Here is a 14,199-nt window from a genome sequence, read left to right on the forward strand (position 1 = left end):
AACAATTATTGTGCATTTCAAAACAAGTAGTGGAGAATTTTTTCAGTACTGGGACTTGAACCAAGGGCCTTCTCACTGAGCTACATCCCCAGCCCTGTTATTTTTTATTTTGATACAGGGTCTCACTAAATCACTAAGTTGCCCAGGCTGGGCTCAAACTTTCCATACGCTCTCTCTTGAGTCATCCCCGCACAGCTCAGGTTCTGTGAGCATGTCAGACCTGGTGTGAGCTGGCTTTCTCACTTGTATTCCACCCTTTTGCAGTCAAGATGCCTGAGGAGGTGCACCATGGAGAGGAGGAGGTGGAGATTTTCACCTTTCAGGCAGAAATTGCCCAGTTCATGTCTCTCATCATCAATACCTTCTACTCCAACAAGGAAACTTTCCTTCAGGAGTTGATCTCTAATGCTTCTGATGCCTTGGACAAGATCTACTATGAGAACCTGACAGACCCTCCCAAGTTGGACAGTGGCAAAGAGCTGATGATTGACATCCCCAACCCTCAGGAGAGAACCCTGACTTTGGTGGACACAGGCATTGGTATGACCAAGGCTGACCTCATAAACAACTTGGGAACCATTGCCAAGTCTGGTACAAAAGCATTCATGGAGGCTCTTAAGGCTGGTATAAACATCTCCATGACTGGGCAGTTTGGTGTTGGATTTTACTCTGCCTATCTGGTGGCAGAGAAAGTGGTTGTGATCACAAAGCACAATGATGAGAAGCAGTATGCCTGGAAGTCTTCTGCTGAGGGATCATTCACTGCCCACACTGACCATGGGGAGCCCATTGGCTGAGCCACCAAGATGATCCTCCACCTCAAAGAAGACCAGACAGAGTACTTGGAGGAGAGGCGGGTGAAAGAGGTGGTGAAGAAGCACTTGCAGTTTATAGGCTATCCCATCACCCTCTATTTAGAGAAGGAACGAGAGAGAAGGAAATCAGTGATGATGAGGCAGAGGAAGAGAAGGGTGAGGAAGAAGAGGAAGATAAGGATGATGATGAGAAGCCTAAGATTGAAGATGTGGCCTCAGATGAAGAGGATGACACTGGTAAGGAAAAGAAAAAGAAAATCAAGAAGATTAAGGAGAAATACATTGATCATGAGGAACTGAACAAGACCAAGCCAATTTGGACCAGAAACCCGGACAACATCATTCAGGAGGAATATGGAGAATTCTACAAGAGCCTCATCAATGACTGGGAAGACCATCTGGCAGTCAAGCACTTCTCTGTGAAACATCAGCTGGAATTCAGGGGATTGTTATTCATTCCTTGGCAGGCTCCCCTTGACCTATTTGAGAACAAGAAGAAGAAAAACATCAAACTGTGTGTTCATCGAGTGATCATCACGGACAGCTGTGATGAGTTGATCCCCAAGTACCTAAACTTTATCTTTGGCATGGTTGACTTGGGGGACCTGCCCCTGAACATCTCCCAAGAAATGCTCCACCAGAGCAAGATCTTGAAAGTCATCTGCAAAAGCATTGTTAAGAAATCCCTTGAGCACTTCTCTGAATTGGCAGAAGATAAAGAGAACTACAAGAAATTCTACAAGGCATTCTCGTAGGCATTCCAAATCTGAAGCTTGGAATCCCTGAGGACTCTACTAACAGGCGATGCCTTTCCGAGCTGCTGTGCTATCATACTTCTCAGTCTGGAGATGAGATGATATCCCTGTCTGAGTATGTGTCTCGCATGAAGGAGATGCAGAAGTTCATCTACCACATCAGTGGTGAGAGCAAGGAGCAGATGGCCATCTCTGCCTTTGTGGAGCACGTGCGGAAACAGGGCTTCGAGGTGGTGTACATGACTGAGCCCATCTATGAGTACTGCATGCAGCAGCTCAAGAAGTTTGATGAGAAGAGCCTGGTCTCCATGACCAAAGAAGGCCTGGAGCTACCTGAGGATGAGGAGGGGGAAAAAAAAGATGGAGGAGAGCAAGGGCAAGTTTGAGAACCTGTGCAAACTCATGAAGGAAATCTTAGATAAGAAGGTTGAGAAGGTGACAATCTCCAATAGACTTGTGTCTTCACCCTGCTGCATAGTGACTAGCACCTATGGCTGAACAGTCAACATGGAGCAGATCATGAAGGCCCAGGCCCTCTGAGACAAGTCTACCATGGGTTACATGATGACCAAGAAGCACCTGGAGATCAATCCTGATCACCCCATCATGGAGACACTGCGGCAGAAAGCTGAAGCAGACAAAAATGACAAAGCCATCAAGGACCTGGTGGTGCTGCTATTTGAGGCTGCACTACTGTCTTCTGGCTTCTCCCTGGAGGACCCCCAGACCCACTCCAACTGCATCTACCTCATGATAAAGCTGAGCCTGGGTGTCGATAAAGATGAGGTGACCTCGGAGGAACCCAGTGCTGCTGTTCCTGATGAGATCTCTCCCCTTGAAAGGGATGAGGATGCATCTCAGATGGAAGAAATTGATTAGGAGCTTCCACTGTAGGAAACCTGTGTCCCCATTGCTCCCCCAGCAGCCTGAGTGGCCCTGTCCCACCTCACTCCCTCTGCTGATGTCTAGTGGTTTCTCATGCCCTGTGTGGAAAGCAGGAAGCAAGGCCTCAAGCCCCATCCCTTCATAATTTTACAGCAGAGTTGGATGTTGTGTATCATGATCTTATTTTTTGTTTACTTTTTTCTGAAATTGAAGTATGCGAAATAAAGAAGATGCAGTTTTATAAAAGAAAAAAAAAAACTTTCCATACTCCCATGTCAGTCCCAAGAGTGCTGAGATTACGGGTGTGCACCACCATGTCCAGCTAGAAAATTACAGTATTCCCTCTTCACATAAACTTTAGAATAATTCATTAACATCCAAAAAGTAACCTGCTAAAATTTTTACTGGGATTACATTGATTTTATAGATCAATTTAAGAAGAATTGGCCTCTTGAGATCACTGAGTTTTCCTATCCATTAACATAGAATATCTCTCCATTTGTTAAGTTCTTCCACAATTGTTTTCACTGGAGTTTGTAGTTTTCCAAATACAGCTCTTACACATATTAGATTAGATTTGTACATGTATTTTGTTACATTTATACATAAGTATTTAATTTTTTGTGATGTTAATATAAATGGTATTATTTTTTATTTCAAATTCCACTTATTCAATGCTGGTATATAGGAAAATTATATATATACATATATGTACATTTTTTTCATGGGTATCTTTCTATGTTGCCCAAGGTGGCCTCAAACTCTTGGGTTAAGCAATAATCCTCCTGCCTCAACTTCCTGAGTAGCTGTGACTACAGACATGTACTACCACACCCAGATTGTATGTTAATTTTGTTTTCTGCAATCTTGATATGGTCACTTATTAATTCTAGGAGTTCCTTTTTTAATTCTTTTGAATTTTCTACATAGACAGTCCTTTCATCTCCAAAGACAATTTTATTTTTTTCTTCCCTATCATATATTTCTTATTTCCCTTTCTTGTCTCAATACATTAGCTACAATTTCCAGTACACTTTTGAAAAGAAGTGGGGAGATATCCTCTCTTTGTTTCTGATCTTAAATAGGAGAGCTTTTAGTTCCTCATCATTAAGTATGATGTTATCTGTAGGGTATTTTTGGGTAGATAATATTTATCAAGTTTAGTAAGTTCTTCCTCTATTGTTAGTTTGCTGAGGGCTTTTATCATGGCAGTGTTGGATTTTGTTAAATTTTTTTTGTTGTTGTTGATATAAATATGTGATTTCCTTTTGTATCCTATTGATGTGATAAATTGTAGTGATTTTTTTTTTTTTTTTTTTTTTTTTTTGCAGTCAAAGTCAATTTTACTTATGGTCCTATTTACATGGCCAGGAAAAAAAAAAAAAACAGGCACATCAGGACGGGGACTGAAAGAGCTCACAAACAACACTGGTGCTATTTATTACTGATGTCTCTGGCTTAGATCAACATGCAAGAATGAAGATATCGGCTGTGCTCATTGTTTAATAAGAAAGTACTACTTTTTTCCCTAGGACTTTCTGGAGGACGGGTTATACATGTCACGAGTATGATATGAGCAGGAGACATATCACCATTGCCTAGTCCTTTCATCTGAGAGGCTTGATTTCAAGGAAGGAATCTCAAACAACCAAATACCCAGGGATTTGAAGGCAATTAATTTTTCTGACAAACAACAGGAGTGGGGAAGCATGATAAAGAGGAGACAGATATTATCGTCAAGGTGGAGCAGTCTGCTCAGTTGGACATAGAGGGTGGCAGGCCAGGATGCCGGGTCTGGATGATTTTTGGCTTTGGGGAAGTCTTTGGCTCTTCTTCTTCCTCTGTGTCACTGTCACACACGTGCACCACGACACTTGGGGTGGACTCAGTCCATGCGTGGAGCTCATACTTCTCTCTCGGTCCTAGTTTGGCCACGGCATAGAGCAGGTCGTAGTTGAACATGGGCGTGGCGTCGCTGATGGGCTGTCAGCCCACTGGTGGTGAAGACGGGGCCGAGATGAGGAACTGCTTGGCAGGCTGGGGTGGTGCCAGGTGCAGCTTGTCTCCATCTGTCTCTGGGGTCTGAACCTGTGCGAAGTAGAGTTTTAATTTTTTCCCTCTGAACTGGGTTTCATGAAGCTCTATCCTGGCTCAGGCTGCAGGTTTAGGGCTGCTGGAGATTATCCGGACACGTCGGAAGCTTTTAAATAGCTGTAAAGTCACACAGTCATCATAGGTCCGGAACAGCCCTTCAAATGTTTCCTTACTCTCCTCTCCTTCAACACAGACTGGTGGATGTTGCATGCGAACAGGAAATTGGGGATGTCGTTGAAGTCAGTGATCGCTTGAAAGTCTTCTTCAGCAAAGCACCGTGTGACGGCCCAGTCTCTGTCTACACAGCAGAGTAAGAAAAGTCCTCCATCCTCGGGGACATGACCTGGTGGCCCCAGGCTCCTCATGCCGATAAAGTAGGACTCTCCCTGCATGCCAAGACAGGTGTGGGTGAGATTCCTGTGTAGTATTCGATGTTCAGGACACAGCTGTGGATGTCGGTGGTGAGCAGGGTGGGATGATCAGGAGAGGGAACTGCTACATAACAGAAGCGGTGTGGTCATCATGTTAGGGGCCACCCAGGAAACAGAGAGCAGCTCAGTTTGGATATTGAGTAGCGAGTTTAGCAAAGAGGCTGTTCCCAAATGAGTGAGCAGGGCAAGGTGGGTCCACAAGACTGTGCTGTCACTGTTCCTAGACCTGAAGAGCCCTGGTGTCTGGAGAGAACAGGCTGCCCCCGGCGTCTGTGGAGGGACTAGAAGTGCAATCAGCCCCCAGCAGCACCTCCGGCCTCGGAGGACTCCCTGGCCCCACACTGCTCTCTGCTCCACCCCTCTGGGATCAGTCCCACCTGGGGACCAGAGTAAGGAAGACTCCTAGGAAACACCTGGTGGCCGAGCAGGGTGAGAATGAGGTCTCGCTGGCTGTAATAATTACTTTTTAAATGTTGAACCAACCTTATTTACTTGAAATATATCTCACTTATGTGACTATATATGTGGTATATAATTCTTTTATATATTGTTGGATTTAATTATCTGATTTTTAAAAGATTTTTGCATCTATATTCATTAGAAATATGGGTAATTTGTCTTCTAATGTCTTTATCTAGTTTTAGTATTAGCATACTGCAGCAATCACAGAATGAATTAAGAAGTATTTCCTCTGTTTCTATCTCCTGAATGAGGTTGTACAAAATTGATACAGTGACATAGAAGCTTAACTGTTGATTTTCTATCTTTCTTCTTTTAAAATATATGGTTTTGATGCTATGAACTTCTCTCTAAGTACTTCTTTGGATGAATCCCACAAATTTTGATGAGTTGTATTTTCATTTTCATTTAGCTTAAAATATTTAAAAATTTCTCTTGAGATTTCTTCTTGGAAATATTTTTATTTAGAAATGTGCTGCCCAATTGTAGGGGGCCACTGGCAAATGTGTCAAAGCCCAGGTGTCTGAGGGCACTTAAGGGCACCTGAGGACACAGCTCTATCATTTAGTACAGGCACACAACAGGCTTTGTTATGATAATAATGAATCAGCATGGATGACCACACATGTACCACATGGCCATGCAAGGTCACATGGCTATTTTGTCATATTGTCTCAGAAAAACTGATAATGGCCACTATAAGTGGTATGCTGTAAAACAAAGTTTGTTCCTGCTTTCTTGTGATGTCTGCTCCACCTTCCATCTTTTCATTGGGAATCTCACCTGACTGGGCCCCGCTTCAGCCTACTGGCCCTGACACTAATATCAAATTATTTAGGGATTTTTCTGCCTATATTTCTGTTAATGATTTCTTTTCTTTTCTTTTGGTACCAGGGATTGAACTCAGGACCTTGTGCCTGCGAGGCAGGCGGTGGAACTGATTTCTATTTTAATTCCGTTTGTCTGAAAACATTGTTTACTTTCTTTTTTTTTTTTCATTAAGTTTATTGGTACATTTTAGGTATACAATACAGTTACATTCATCATTGGGAACTTGTACTTTTACATGATTTATTTTATATATTCCATTCTTATAAATTCATTGATATGTATCTATGCTATATATCTATAGCATAGATATCTATAGCACATCCTGTGCTATATCCTTCTGAATGTTCCATGTGAACTTGAGAAGAATGTGTATTCTGTTGCTGGATGAAGCTTTTTATATAAGTCAATTATATCCAGTTGTTTGATGGTGATGCTGAGTTCAATTGTGCCTTTACCAATTTTTGCCTGCTGAATCTGTCCATTTCTGATAAGGGGTGTTGAAGTTTTCAACTATAATAATGGATTCATCTATTCCTCCTTGTAGTTCAATCAGTTTTGTTTCACAAATTTTGACACTCTCTTGATAGGTACATACACGTTAAGGGTTGCTATTCTAAGTAGCTCCTTAAGTGTTTATTTTATGTTGTACAGTCTTATATTTTGCTTTTTCTCACTGAAATACAGTTGTTTTCTTATGCACAGGCTCTTTTCACTACACGCATCCAATATTTCTTAATCAATCAGTACAATTTGAGATTATTCAAGTACTGCTCTAGAAAGATATCATTTGTGTGCATGGTAGGCTATGGGGCACCGTAGGATATATGTAGGACATCAAATGAAATATAGGTTGAGAGAAGGCACTTGAGAGCTGGCAGCCAGCATCACCAAGAGCAATAGTAGAAGAGCAGCAAGCGCAAATGTTACCAGCAGCTCAGGTCCATATGCTGGGATCTGTTTGCTCACTGCTCCCAACAAAACATCCAAGGCCATGTTTGGTGAAAAGAAAAAACCTTTATTCAAAGCCATCTCTGAGGAGATGGAGGGGCCTCATGTTGTCACAAATCACCATCTCCCTGTGTCCAGGTGTGCAAGGGCCTTGTATAGTAGTGGACAAAGGAAGAAGGAATACAATGAGATAGTAGGCAACTCCAGCCTTGCTTCCACCCTTCCCAGACATCTTCTGCTCCCTCCCTTCACTATGGAAATGAAACTGGGCCCCTATATCCTTGTATCAGCATATTCTGTTCATTCATCTAGACTGAGGAGAGGAGGGGGGGTGATATTTTACCCCCTAGGCCCGAAGAAGTATGGAAAAATCCCTTGTCTTTAAAGAAAAAGAAAACTTAACTTTTAGAGCTCCATTTTGTCTTGCTGGTTATAGAAGGTTTGGTTGAGAATGAGTGAGAGATAGGTTAGCATCAGCACAGATTGGACCCACAGGGGTCCTTCTATCTGAACACCTGACTGTTAGAACAGAGACTTAGCACCAGGATCCGAGGTGGAAGAAAGTTTGAGTGCTTCTTGAAAGTGGAGCCAAGTTTATGGGCAAAGGGAAAGCCAAGGTTCATCCCACTCAGATTACATATCAGGATCACCCCCCCAACCCAGGCTGAGTGTCCAGCAAGTCTATGAGATGGTGCCTCTGGTCTCATTCTGAAACTCGGACTTCACTTCTTGGCCTTAACTTTCTCACCTGCTGCCCTAGAGTTGTGCCCTGGTCTGCTCAGCCACATAAACCCTCTTTGGTAACGCTCTACTACTTCAATTACTGCCCTACTCTGTTTGACCTGTCATCGCCAATAATTCCCCTGTCCTTTGGAACACATCTTAAACATCAAATCAATGCTTATTGAATGAGCAAATAAATGAATAGGTGAGGAAATGTAAATGAATGAAGAAGAAGTATCAATGTAGGAGGACTAACCTTTGAGAATCTGCTCGAAAGAGTCAAAAGTCAAGGTGAAGCTTTAGTTGTGATGTTTCTAGCAGTCAACAAATTCACAGAAATTGATGGAAATAAAAGAGCTGACACCCTTAGTAATACACAAGATAGAGACAGGGTTACTAGGGAAGTGATGGAAGGCCAAAAGTTAACCAGCCTCATTGTTTAAGGAGCAATGTAGCATGAAAAGACAGTTGAACCAATTTCATTAATGTCCTTAATGATTAATTTTCTAGTTAATAATTGATATGTCACAGCAGAGAACCTGAAAACTGAAGTGTCAGTTATTTAAAATTTTTTTATTCTTCTATATATCTGGATCTTGGCAATAGTTACCAGCCATTTCAGACATATTTTTGTCTTCTGAAGTATTTAGATAAATTCAAATAAAAAAAATTTATATAAAATCATGAGAAATGAGGGAAGTCAAGAGGGTATACTGCCTACCCAAAGCATGTGAGTGCAGGTCCTCATTTAGGATTTGAGACTTCAAGGATCAGGCAGCCATAGAACACCCCCACCCCATAAATAGGGAGTTTAGCTTAGTGCGAGAAGAGCTAGAGATTTTCGCTTTGTCATTTCCTCCTTGAATACAACAGAAAAATCCATTTAGCTCATATTCTGGAACACTGCCAACTCTTCCTGCCCTATCTGCCTGTAAAGTTAAATGAAAGAGCATAAATAATAGACTAGTCCAAAAATACACTTGGGGAATACTGTCATCAGAACTATTGACGTCAATGACTTCTGCATGGCCTCTGATATTTAGTCCAAACAATGAGAAGAAGGATCACAATTCACAGTGCTGGTTCTGCTAAGTACAGCTAGGTAGAGGAAATGGAGCTGAGAGTGGCTTAGCAGAGCTTGGGTAGCCCTGGTCAGCTACCCACTGCAGTGTAATAAATTCCTCCATGCTATCTCATGACTTTATGGGTCCAGAGTTTAGGAGAGTTCACCAGGCAGTTTTTCTGCCCTTTGTGAAACCAACTGAGGTCAGGAAATGGTGTTGAGCTGGCAGCTGTCTTCTTCTGGATGGCCCAGCATGGCTCTGCTCAGGTGTCTGAGCTTCTGTGGGCTCTTGCAGCATGGCAGCTTCAGGATAGTTGGGCTTCTTCTTTTTCTTTTTCTTTTTTTTGCTAGTACATGATTGTAGTACATAATCATTGCATTCATTGTGGGGATAACACAATGTACATATGTACATAAAATATCTCAATTATTTTTTTCCCTTTCCCCTGCACCCTTGATTTTAATTTTTTCTTTTTTTTCTTTCACCAGCATCAGATTTATTTATTTATTTATTCATTTTGTAAGTCTTTATCAAGTTATCATAAACATGGATTAACAGCCAGGCTAACAGGCAAAAAATATATATATAATTCAATATAAATAAAATACATATACTAAATCAAGGTACCCTTTTAGATAACATTGGCTATGCCGGATTTCAATAACCTTTTTCTCTCTCTCTTTTTTCCTATTGTCTGTATTTTATTTTGTGCTTTATTTATATATTGGGTTTCTCATAAAAGAGAAACCATGTGCTATTTAAGCTTGTATATCTGATATATTTTACTTAACATTATGGTCACAAGGTGCACCCATTTTCCAATAAATGACTGAAGTTTATCCTTCCTTATGGTATAGTAGTACTCCACTGGGTATAAATACCACATTTTCTTTATCCATTCATCTGTTGATGGATATATCAGATGCTTCCAAGATTTAACTATTTATGAATTGTGCTGCTATACACATGCGTCACTATAATATGATGTTGTTAACTCTTTAGGGAAGCTACCTAAAAGGGGAATAATTGGATCAAATGGAACCTCTCATTTTAGTTTTTTGAGGAATATTCATACTGATTTCTATAATGTTTATAGCAGTTTACACTCCCACCAATAATGAAGAAGTGTTCCTCACTCTCCCCACAGCCTCTTCAGCATTTATTGATTTGAAGATAGTCATTCTTTCTGTAGTGAATTGGAATCTCAACATTATTTTAATTTACATTTCTCAAATGGCCAGTGGTGTTGAATATTTCTTCATTTATTTATTGGCCATTTGTACTTCTTCATCTGAGAAGTGTCTATTCATCTAAGATGTCCATTTTTTGATTGAGTCTTTAAATTTGGAGAGAGGTCTTTTTTTAAATTCTTTATATATTCTAAATATTAATCCTTTTTCTTAGGAATAGCTGGAAAAACTTTTTCCCATTCTGTACGTTGTTTCTTCACTCTGTTGGTGGTTTCCTTTGCTGTGCAGTTTTTAATTTGCTAGAATCCCATTTGTTGGTTCTTGTTATTATTTCTTCTGCAACCAGGGTTCCATTCAGAAAGTCTTTGCCTAGGCCTATGTCTTCAAGAGTTTTACCTATCTTATCTTTTAGCAGGTTAAATCTGTCTGTTTCAATATTTATATCTTTGATTCATTTTGATTTTAGTACATGGTAAGAGATATGGGTCTAGGTTAAATCTTTAGACTGTCCATAGACAGTTTTCCCAGCACCATTTCTTTCCGTGCTTAAAAAATATATATATAGCAAAACATTTATTGGTATATTTTAGGCATACATAATGATAACAGTCATCATAGGGAATTTGCAACTGTACATGGTACCTCCCATCCCTTTTTCCCATGCTCCCCTTCCCCTAAAGTCCCCTCCCCTCCCTATGTACAAAAGCCTTGTTTCCATTTTTTTCCTTCTATTTTCACTTTTTTTGTCCCTTCCTTCCTTTCTCCCTCCCTTTTCCCTTGTTCCTCTTCCCATTTGAACATCTTCCTTCCTATTTTCCACTGTCTATTATACATTTTAGTCCTTATTTCCATTTTCAGTTTCTCATACCAGAGAAATAATGTAGTATTTAAACATGCCCAGCACCCATTTCTTAAAGAGGCTATCTTTCCTCCAGGCAAAATATTTGGTTTCTTTGTCAAAGATAAGGTAGCTGAGTGTGCCTGGAGTTATTTCTGTACCCTCTATTCTGTTCCATTGATCTAAAGTCTGTTTTTTGCAAATACCATTCTTGGGGGGGGTTTTGTTGTTGTTGTTGTTGTTTTTGGTACCAGAGATCAAACTCTGGACCTTGCACTTGGTGGCAGAACCACTGAGCTAAATCCTCGGCTCCATTCTGTTTTTATCACTGTAGCTTTCTAATATAACTTGAAATCTGGGATTGTGATGTCCTCCTGCCTTGCCCTTGTTGCCCAGAATTGCTTTTTTCAATTCTAGGTCTCTTCTGGGTCCATATGAATTTTAGGTTTGCTTTCTCTAGTTCTGTGAGGAATGCTATTGGTATTTTGATTGGGATTCCATTAAATCTGTATAACAGTTTAGGAAACATGGCCATTTTCACTATATTGGTTCTGCCTATCCAGAAACAGGGGATGTCTTTCCATTTTCTCATATCCTCTTCTATCTCTTTTTTCAGAGTACTGTAGTTCTCATTGTAGAGGTCTGCCACTTCCTTGCTTAGGTTAATTCCTAAATATTTTGTTTTTTCCTCATGCTACTGTGAAAGGTATTATTTCCCTAATTTCTCTCTTGGTGAGTTTATTATTGGTGTACATGAATTTTATTGATCTTTGAGTGCTAACTTTGTATCCTGCTATGCTACTGAATTAGTTATTAATTCTAGGAGTTTTTGGTGGAAGTTTTGGAGTCTTCTATTACAGGATCACATCATCTGCAAATAATATTTTAACTTTTTCCTTTCCTATCCATATCTATTTTACATCCATATCTAATTGCTCTGGTTAATGTTTTGAGAACTATCTTGAACAGGAGTGATAACAGTAGACATCCTGTCTTCTTCCTGATTTTAGAAGGAAAGCTTTCCGCTACTATCCATCTAATATGATGTCGGCTATTGATTTGTGATAGATGGCTTTTATCAGATTGAGATAAAGACCTTCTATAACTATCTTCTTCTGGATTTTATCATGAATAGATGTTGAATTTTGTCAGATGTTTTTTCTTCATCTATTGAGATGATAATGTGTTTGTTGTCCTTGTTTCTGTTTATGTGGTGTATTACATTTATTAACTTGCATATATTGAACCATCCCTGTATCCCCAGAATGAATCCTACATGATCATGATAATTTGCTGCAATCCGTTTACCAGTTTCTTATTGAAGATTCTTGCATCTATGTCCATTAAGGAGAATGACCCAGGCCAGGGATTTAGCTCAGTGGTTTCGCCGCCTGGTGTACAAGCGCAAGGACCTGAGTTCGATCCCCGGTACCAAAAAAACAAAAACAAAAACAATAAAGAGAATGGCCTGTAGTTCTTTGTTTTGATTGGGTCCTTTTCTGGTTTTGGAATTATGGTAATTCTTGCTTCCAAAATGACTTTGGGAGTACTCCTTACCTTTTAATTTCATTAAAGAATTTGAGGAGTTCAAATCAAGCTTGTAATTTAAAATCTGTACCAAAAAAAAAAAGAATTTGAGGAGTATTGGCATTAGATCTTTTCTAACATTCTTGCAGAATGAGGCAGTGAATCCATCACGAGATGGGCTTTTCTTAGTTGGTAGCTTTTTTTTTTTTTGGTACCAGGGATTGAACTCGAGTCCTTGTGCTTGCGCAGCAGGCAGCAAAACCACTGAGCTAAATCCCCGGCCCTTAGTTGGTAGCTTTTTATTTTTTTTAATTTTTTAATTTTTTTGACCATATGACTTTTTTCTTTATTTTGCTAATACAGTTATTACATTTATCAATTTTAAGACAGTCTTGAATTCCTAAAATAAAATAAATTTGGTGATGGTCTATTCTCCTTTTGAAATATTGCTAAATATAAAATGTTACTAATTTACTTAGGATTTTTCAATACATTCATAAAATGGATCTTTAATTTTTGCCTCCTGAAAAAACTTGAAGATTTTTAATACATAATATCAAGATTCTCTATAAAAATATAAGATTATAAGGAGAACAGTAAGTCTATTAAAGTTATAAGAACAAACAGAATAATTGAACAAAATACAGAATTCATAAAGAGACCCATGCAAATCTAGACAATAGACTTATTTTTAATGGTAGTAAAAAGAAGTGTGAAAGTAGCTAATGCTTTGTTAATTGAATACTCATGTAAAATCAATATTGACATTGGTCTCAAATATTTTCATGCAATTGCAGATATAAATGTGAAGAACAAACAAAAAATGTCTGCAAAAATATTTGGGAATATCTTTATGATATTTGCATTGGAAAAGCTTTTTTCTAAATAATATATAAATAACAGTAAGTATAAGGAAAAACACAGGATGTAATGTAAGAACAAAATATATGGTGAAAGTTTAAATTGTGACCCAGAGCCTTGGTGCATGCCAGGGAACTGACCCATTTTCCTTAGATACTCTTGCAAAACACGGAACAGTAGCTCTCCGCAGAGCAAAAAGAAGAAATATGGAAAGGGTGAAGAAAAGTTCACTTTTATAGAGGGTTGTGTTAACCCTCGCTCTGTCACCTTGTTGATCAAGGGACCAAATAAGTATACTCTCACACTAATCAAGGATGCCATAGAGATGGGCTTTGTGCCATCAAAAATGCCATTGAAGATGGAAAAACACAATCCAGGCTTGAAGCCTTTAGTAGTTCCATCTGATTCTTAGAACTTAGGATACACAGAATGGATGGATTACTCTTTATAAAAAATATCACTTCAGAGAAGGTGAGCCAGTCCCAGCACCTGGACAGAAGCTCCCCGCCACCATCCCAAGCTCCTAGGGCAGAGAAGGTGAGCTGGTCCCAGCACCTGGAAGGAAGCTCCCCCACCACCATCCCAAGCTCCTAGGGCAGAGAAGGTGAGCCGCGTGGGCGCCAGAAGCACCCCCACCCCCCATGGAAATGAGACAACACGTAAACAAGCCTCAAAAACAGACTTCCAGATCACCTACAGCAATCCCAAAGGGAAATGAGGTGGAACAATCTGATACTCAACCACCTGGACTCTCTGAACTGGCAACAAAAGAGGATCT

At 39.8% G+C, this 14,199-nt stretch overlaps 2 pseudogenes; one reads left to right on the forward strand and one right to left on the reverse strand.

The window, feature by feature from the left end:
- The first annotated feature begins 266 nt into the window (after window positions 1–266).
- Window positions 267–2,449, forward strand: LOC101722179 (heat shock protein HSP 90-beta pseudogene; annotated as a pseudogene).
- A 1,469-nt stretch (window positions 2,450–3,918) lies between these two features.
- On the reverse strand, window positions 3,919–5,282 carry LOC101722531 (calcipressin-2 pseudogene; annotated as a pseudogene).
- Window positions 5,283–14,199: the final 8,917 nt, after the last annotated feature.

Source organism: Heterocephalus glaber, unplaced genomic scaffold (assembly GCF_053883595.1).
Source record: "Heterocephalus glaber isolate CG9 unplaced genomic scaffold, H.glaber_assembly_v1.0 deba00001461, whole genome shotgun sequence".
Classification (NCBI taxonomy): Eukaryota; Metazoa; Chordata; class Mammalia; order Rodentia; family Bathyergidae; genus Heterocephalus; species Heterocephalus glaber.